Source organism: Dendrobium catenatum, unplaced genomic scaffold, assembly GCF_001605985.2.
Source record: "Dendrobium catenatum unplaced genomic scaffold, ASM160598v2 fragScaff_scaffold_621, whole genome shotgun sequence".
NCBI lineage: Eukaryota > Viridiplantae > Streptophyta > Magnoliopsida > Asparagales > Orchidaceae > Dendrobium > Dendrobium catenatum.
The window spans coordinates 32,765,146-32,774,363 of NW_021319083.1; positions in this window are offsets into that span (position 1 = coordinate 32,765,146).

Below are 9,218 nucleotides of genomic sequence, written 5' to 3' on the forward strand. Positions count from 1 at the left end.
GAACCAGCTCACACATTCATTGAAAATTTGACGACATTACCAGTAGATCGATCCTCCGATAATGATTTAATTTACAAGCATAATTCATGTTTATCATGCATTTTTTGTACAAATAATATATTATTTTAATTTATCTTAATTCAAGTATAATAAAAGAATAAATAATCTATATTTATACAAAATTTATATTTGTTCTAGTAAGCTTCATATCCATGTACGACAAAAGTTAAGCTTTCATTTGATAATCTGATAAGGACTTAAGAATTATGCTTGCTTGAATAGATTAGGAATGAGAAGGTTGATGACATTCTAGAGTTATTGAATGAATGGAGTATCATAGAAATATTTTAAAATTTGTCATTTAATTTATGTTCTCTAAGATTTCTTTCTTTCTTGTATTGAACTAATCTCCTTCTCACGTTGCTATTTCGTCCTTGTAGAGAATTCACAGCCTAGCTGTAGCTGCATATGCGCTTGTTTGAGATAAGTTTACTTAATAGAGTTCGAGATAAATAACCCTTCTACTTTATCAAATTTCCTGATGGCTATATTTAAGTAACACTTATGCTTCTTTATCCTCTTCTCCAGCTGCTATATTTGATTTAAATATATCATAGACATATTTAATAATTTGTCATTTAATTTATGCTTTCTCTATGATTCTTGTCTTTTTTGTATTGAACTAATTTTTTTTTTATAATTTGATTTAATGCACTGAATAAATATTTTTGTAATTTGAAAATTCCTCATTTAATTTCTACTATGAAGGAAAAAAATATTAAAGTACTGAATAAAAGTTGAAAAGAGAGATTGGATGTAAATTATATATACTATATTTTATTAGATATAAATGTTCATTAAATATATTCACTAATAAGGTTTATTGGATTTGATGTTATGTTGGCAACTAAGAAGTTTAAATATTGTGACATTGTTCTTGAAGTAGGGATAAATTGAACAGACTATTCTTTGTTATGGACATCAAGTCAAGACAATCTTCCAATGAATTATGAAGAATATGGATAAACCTTTAAACATAGGAAAGCTAATAGATTAGCTACAGTTTTAACAGTCGGTAAATATTAACTAGCAAATTTAACAGCCTAAAAATCCTCACAGCTTCAATCACATTGAATTCTCACCATCACGACAAGCTCTATTTGATGAATCTATGCTGATATTATCTTAGAAGATTTACTAATTTGAACTTCTACTCTTTCAGTTGCTTTGAATTTTTCCTTAGCTTCAGTATTTGGAAGAAAATTTTCCTCAAGGATTCTCATAAATTTTATCTTTCAATATTCTTACATAGCTCACTGTTTCACAGTGCGCAAATGTCATGTCCTTCTATCATGAGCAAGAATATATTATTATATTAATCAGAAGTACATTTAATAGAAGTTGTGTATTATTTCTTGATTTCTAGTATCTTGATTACATATGTTTTCGTGTTTTGTAATTGTATCATTTATATTGAACTTTGAATTAGTATTAGTATCATTAGAGATTTAAGAACATACAATAGATCTAAGGGCTCATTTGGTTGGCAATATAGATTTTAATTACATTAAACAAAGTGATGATTTTTAACATGGTTTAAGCGCTTAAAACCTTCCAAATAAGATTTGAGTGCTTGCTAAATCACACGGTGGAATAAATCCTTGGTCTCCTCCTTTGGATCATAAAGGGCTGTTTTGTATCACATTTACAACTGGATTTAAGCGGGATTTATGCTAAATCCTGCCAAACGATTTTTATGCGCACGTTAAATCTTAACGAACGGTAAATTCTGGATTTAAGGATTTATGACATTAATATGGGATTTACTAAATCCACCGGTTCAACGGATTTAACATTATTTATAGTTCGTAGAAGTGTTACCCGCGACGCCTGTGTCATGAAGCTTTGCGTTCACTCTTATTTGCCAAAACGAAAGGAGGCATCAATCCAGGCTGCTGCCTCATCCTTTCTAAGTCATCTTCCTCTCTGGTGTGCTGGTACGTCTTTGTTCGCACTCGCGAGCTGGTTGCTCTCGACGTACAAGTAACTTTTTTTTCCTGGTTTGGATAGCCTGCATACGCATCATATGCCTGTTTTCGTCCTTTTTTTCTTGTGATGAATCCCATATGGTGTAGATAGAAGATTGATTTTTGTGCGAATTTTTTCACCTTTTTGTTATCTTAATTTTTGATTTTTTAATTATACATTTCATTCTTAAATAATGTGACTATCATAATACTGCTCGGTTAATGTGTTTAGAGAAATTGACCAGTAGAGTTGCTCTGTCAAGCAAATAATCATGTTTATGTCTTCGTAGGTCTTATATTGGTAAGTTAATTATTTTCATAATAACTCATGTCTTATTGTCCAATTTAATTTGTAAATATCATCATGCTACTCTAGTTGAACTACAAAATTGTTATTGTAATTGTGAGGGATTTACTTTGCAGAATGTAATGACTGTGGTGTCCTTTGATCGATAGTTTGTATATGTAACCTATGGATGGGAGGGAGCTGGGGACATGCGTGTACTTAGATAGGCGGTGGGAGAGTGACAGTTTGAAGTATCTCGCAGTAGATATTTCTTGGGTGATTCAGGTTATACCAATACTGATAAATTATTTCGAGGATATCGATATCACCTTAGGCGATTATCGTGGATGTACATCTAGGCGATACATTATTGAGCGAGAGTTATTCAATCATTGACACACACAACTATTAAGGATCATACATTATCCCTTCCTAAAATGGGATTGGCACGAGGAGGTAGATTAAGAAGTCCTACTCAAAAAGGGAGAAAGGTCCCAAAGGGCTGAATCAGACATGCATAGCTCATTTCAGCATTCGGAGACTCTAGGGTACTAAATAGAAACTGGAGAAATTCAAAGTCATGCATCCGATCACATGCGTGAGAGAAGGATGGAGGTGGCGTCATCCTGTGACACAGATAAGTAAAGTTTAGGGTCCCTGAAAAGAAGGGATCTACCTACTATTTTAGGCGTACTACGAGACCGAGTGTAGTAGCCTCGAACCCTAAATCTAGATTGGGCTTAGTGTTCTATAAACAACACTAAGGTCCGTGTCCTAGCTAATGCAATGCAAAGATCTAGACTTACCCCGACCTGGATGGGGGAGCCAGCTAACCACCTAGTCGCTTTAAAATCATGCTGTCAGGTCATTTTATGAAAGATGGGTGGGTGGTACAGTTATTGGAAATATGACCGACATCTAGAGAGTTTTCTAATTGGTCCTGGACTTATGTGGGGTAGATGCTCCTAGCTAATCAATTAAATTTTATTTAGTTAGTTACTAATGCAATGCATGCTAGTTGAAATATCAGCTCATGAATGCTATAGAGTTTTAAAAACAGGCTTATAGAATTTTTTTTTGAAAAGACTGGGTCTCCTTAGGTTCGGCACTTCATCCTCATAGGCCAGATTATCCGGACTCTACCCGCAGGCAGGGAGATGTCTTATAGCAAGGAAAGAGAAATGCTGTAATATGCATGCGACCCCGGACGATTATGGCAGTTCCCTAAGTTCGTTAGATTTTTATGTTATTTAAAATCCTAAAATTTTAAGCATTAATTAAGAGTATAAGAATTTTTGTAGTCCTTAAAGAGCCTAACGAAATCCATGCTATAAAAAAGCAGGCAATTTCATAGGCCAACTGCCCTTTTATTACAAACCAGGGTCTGCAGAAAAGTAAAGTGGCCGGGCACCACTGCCAACAACCCAGATTTCTAAGCCTATGACAGACGCAAATAACTTTGAGTAGGATATTGTGTCTTCAAATCTTCAACTCTTCAGTCTTCTAGGCATCTTCTCTTTGGACTCCTTAGAACTCCCTCTCCTTGGACTCCTTGGATCTAGCTTCCTTGGACTCTTTAGATCCGTCGTGGCTTGAATATCCAAACGAAGAGACAATTCTCCTGCTTAGGAAGGTGAGGAAGGGTTAGGGGAACTCACACCAAAGTTTTCTCGACCAGAGAACGACTAGGGTGAGAGAAATTCTAAGTCCCCAAATATGACTTAATTTTTGCTATTTAAACCTCATAACCTTATGATTGACGGTCTAGATCTATCCTGAGGTAAAATAGGAGGGAAATCAGCTACATGAGCCGTGGTTTTGAATTTTGAAACGAAGGGAATTGATTAGAGCCATTAAAACCCATTAATTAGGTCTTAAATTCACTTAAATAGGTCAATTTGACCTATTAAGAGCCATGGTTGACTAAGTCCACATTTGACTTGGTCAAACCAGTCATTGAGACCCAAGGGAAGAGTGAATGGAGCCAAGGATGGGTTGGATTTGATTTGAAATCAATTGGGCTCTTAATGGGCCTAATGGGTCAAAATGACCCATTAAGGCTTGGATTGACCATGTCAAAGTTTGACTTGGTTAATCTAGCCTATTTAGACCCATGGAGTGAGGTTCGAGCCCAAGAAGCCATGAAATGGATTAGAATTGAAGCTAGGACCTACAAAGACCTAATAGGTCAACCTAGGTTAACTTGGTCAACCCGGTTGACCATGGGCCCGGGTTTGGGCTCAACAGACTCAAATCGACCCACTGAATAAGATAGGAGAGACCTTGGGTCCTGGCTTGGTCAAATTGACCAAGTCAACCCTTTGGTCCAAAGGTTTTGGTCAAAATCGAGGTCAACAGCGATAATCGGAGAAAGAATTCAGGGTGAATCTATAAGGCATAATATCACCATTGATTTATGGAATGCTCGGGTAAGAGTTTGGTTTGCATTGTATACTTCTAACTACATTATATTTTATAATAATTTCTTTATTTCAGATTGCAATTTAAAGAAATTGATCGCAATGACAAAATTTATCTCTACATGTAACAACATATATGAAGTCAATTGGAAAATTTAAGCTTGCTCTTATTTAATAGCTCAGACGCCTTTTGGTCCATATTAGTTTGTCATTTGCTCTTTATTGAATTTTCGGTAATATTATTTGAACTCAAGTTGATTTTATTATGTTTCATGCAATGATCTTGAATTTATAATAATCTCCTTCAAATTTAAATCCCTAACTGTCATAAATCTTGAAATATGTTACCAAATAGTTTATCAGGATTTATCATTTGGTATACCAAACAATATGCAATATTTAACACCCTCGGGATTTACTAAATACGAATTAAAGAATTTACTTAGTTATACTAAAGTTAGATCCCACTTGTTGTGAAACAATCCCTAAATCCCAGATTAGTAAATTTTGAAATTTAGTGGATTTATGGGATTTGGTTAAAGAAGTGCATGAAAGAGAGAAAGATGGTTACCTTCACAGAGAGCGAGCTCCCATCGTTACTTCTGATCAAAATTTCAGGAAGGGAACTGTGTTGAAGGATTGAAGTCGAACAACAATGAAAAAGCTGAAGAAGCGGCTCGTGCAAAACAATACCTCATGCGAAGCAACAAAATTGAACATTAATGACGAAATGCAGAAGATGAAAAGCAAACCCTAGATGCCTAACAATTTTCATGATTTAACATGTCAGAATTTACTAAATTTAAATTTACATGATTTAGTAAATTATTCTAAAATTAAATCCTACTTGTTGCTAAACATGCCCCAAGTGTATTTCGTAAATATCCAAGTCATATTGTCAGAAATACTTTGACCAACAAATATAGCAGTAGATTGCTAGAACTACTTTTGAATGACTTGCATTGATTATGGAATTGTATGAGAGTGATTTAAAATCCACGTAGTAACAATGATCTTAACTAAGTCCTTTAAAATTTTTATAAAATCTAGATTAAATACTATTTATCTTTTATGAATTTCATTAATTAGTAGCACAACTTTTTGTTCTTTTAATTTTATAAAATTCAAAAGAAAAATGCCGAATTTCTTTATATTGTAAGAGTATGTGTGCATGTGTATAATTTACATAAGTGTATGAACTTTATGTGAATCTAGGATAAAAATGATTTTAGTTAGTAATATAAAATTAACTTCATCTTGTATGAGTGACTGTGCTTGTGTGCATATGTATATAAATCATTTGCATTTGCTTGGGTGTGAATTATATTATATAATATTTTATTTATCGTAAAAACTATACTCAAAGGTACCTTAGAAAAATAATTGTATTTATTTTCTATGCTTCATAGATAAAAAAACCAATTAAAATTATTTATGCTCGATGTTTAAGTAAATCATTTTCTTAGCTGATGTGCATGTATATGTTTTGCATGAGTTTGTGAACTATATGTGCATTTAGGATAAGAATTATTATAAGAGATTATTATGTAATTAACTCTATCTTATTTTATTTAGTACAAATAAACTATTTGATAAAAGATCATTATGGAAAAGCCTTTTAGAATATTTGTAAAATCTTGAATAATTACTATTAATCTTTTATGAATTCAATTATTTAGTAAGTCAATTTTTTTTTAAATTCTCATAGCATTAAGAATGAAATATAAAATTAATTATATTTTATATTAGTGTTTTTTTTGTGTGTATGTATTTGCTTTGTATGAATATGTGAATTTTATGTGCATTTATGATAATAATAATTGTAGGAAGTAGTATAAAATTTAGGCAAAAAAATATTATCGTAATTAAGCCTTCAGAATATTTGTAAAATCTTGAATAAATATTTTTACTTTTTTATGAAATTCATTACTTAGTAACACAATTTTTTTATTATTTAAATTTTTATAAAATTTAAGAGTGAAGTATAAAATTATTTTATTTTGTATGCTTGTGAATAATTCGTTAATATGTTTTATATGCTTTGCATGAGTGTGTAAATTTTATGTGCATTTATAGTAAAAGTAATTGTAGAATAGTAGTATAAAATCAATGTGATAAAATATTATAAAAAAACTTAAACAAAAACTATTATTAATTTTTGATGAAATCCATTATTTAGATGAATTGTATTTTTCAAAATTATCATAAAATTTAAGAGCAAAATATAAAATTTTTCTATTTTTGCTTGTTTGTGTGGTTGTATGCATGTGTATGTTTTACATGAATGTTTGAACTTTATGTGCATTTAGGATAAAAATATTTCTAGAAGGGTATTATAAATTAACTCCATTTTGCATGAGTTTATGTGCTTTTGTGTGTGTACATTTATATGTAAATTGTATGTAATTGCTTGAGTTAAATAACATTATATATATTTTTATTTATCAAAAAAATTATCATTCAAGGATATCATTAACAAATAATTGAAGTTATTTTCTTAGCTTCATAAATTTGAACCCATCAAAATTATTTATGTTTGGTGTTTAAATAATTAATTTTCTTAGGTTATGTGCATTTGTATGCTTTACACGAGTTTGTGAACTTTATGTGCATTTAGAAAAAGTGATTGTACATATTATAAAATCCACGTGATAAAGATTACCTTGACATAACCCTTTGTCCTATTCATAAAACTAGAATAAATAGTATTAATATTTTATGAAATATATTACTTCGTAAGATATATTTTTATTTTTAATTTGTCTATAATTTAAGAAAAAAATATTAAATTTCTCTATTTTTCATGAGTGTTTGCGCTTGTTTGTATTTGTATATTTTGCATGATTGTGTGAACTTTATATGTACTTAGGATAAGAATAATTAAATGATAGTAGTATAAATTAATTTTAGTTTGAATAAAAATTATTGTGTATATATATGTGAATTGTATGTACTGTTTGGTTTGTTAATTGTATTTTGTAAATTTTTATTAATCCCTTAAGATACACTCATTAAATATCTGAATATTGATACCGACACTATTATGAACACTGTACTGATATTGTAACTATCACTAATACTGTTAACTATCATTAACATTATTTAACATTATTGATCATGATACTAATGTTGTTGCTAGCATTAATATTGTTAATTATTATTGATATTGTGGATGATAATATAATAAATATTTTAGTATTTACAATGTGTATGTATGTACGTGTGATCTTTATATGCAGGTAAATATGTGTGAACTATTCATGATTGTTTAAGTGTGTTGTATGTCTGTCTGTTTGAGCACTTGTATGTGCTATCTCTATGAACTCTATCTTGGCGTGCAGGTTTTTGTATGGCTGCTAGCAAGTGTGAGTGCGTGCCTATGGGTGTTTGTGAGTGGTGTGCGCATGTGTAAACTGTTTCCATGAGGGTAACTCTCTTAAATGCTTATTTTGTATGTTTATGTATATCATAAGTAAATGTTTTATATGTATTAATTGTGTATTTGTGTGTGAACGATGTGTGCTCATGCTTGTGATGTCTTAATCCAAAAATAATAAGTATAAATTGACATTATTATTTAAATATGATTTACTAAATGATTGAGCTTGATTAGTGGATGAATTTGATGTATGAATGTATGGTGTGTCTATATGGAATTTGCATGTGTTTTTGAATTGTATGTGCTTATTAAAGGTGTGGGAATTGCTTGAACTTTTTATGTATGTGCGGCATATTGACGTGTGTGTTTTGAGTGATCAAGGTCAGCGTGTGTATTGGTTCCATATGTTTTTAAATACTTATATATTCTTTTTATGTGAACTCTGACTTTATGCTTGCAGGTTTGTGCTTGGTTAGTGTGACACCCCAAAATTTAAAGTGAAAGAATTTCTTTTTTTTTTTTCAGATTCATTAGCAACCAATGTTCATTTATTTACAATCTTTGTAATAACATGTGTGAGTTGTTAAACTTTCTGTGTAGGGTGTACTCATGTGCATGTTTGTGTGATTTATGCCATTGTGCAAATTTTGTTTGAATTTGGGTGTTTAATTAGTTATATGTATGAACTATGTGAATTTTATTTATGCATGTGTGTTAATGTTCGGTTGGTAAGCATAAGGGTAATCACATTGGTGCTTAAGTTTTGTGGGTGTGTGAATGTCATATATATTAGTTTGTGTTTGAATTGCATGCTTGTGCATATGGTGTGTTTAGATGTAGATATGTGAGTCCATCGCCACGCCCCTCTCTTCACCACCCAAGCATGCTACCCTAGGGTAAAAATGGTAGAATTTATAACGTACAATAAAAGTATTATATATGATTAGAGATATTTTAGTGTTTACAATGTGCATGTATGTATGTGTGATCTTTAAATGCATGTGAATATATGTGAAATATGCACTGTTATTTAAGTGTGTTGTATGTATGTTTGTTTGAACACTTGTATGTGTGATTTATATGGCGGCTAGTAAGTCTGAGTGCAT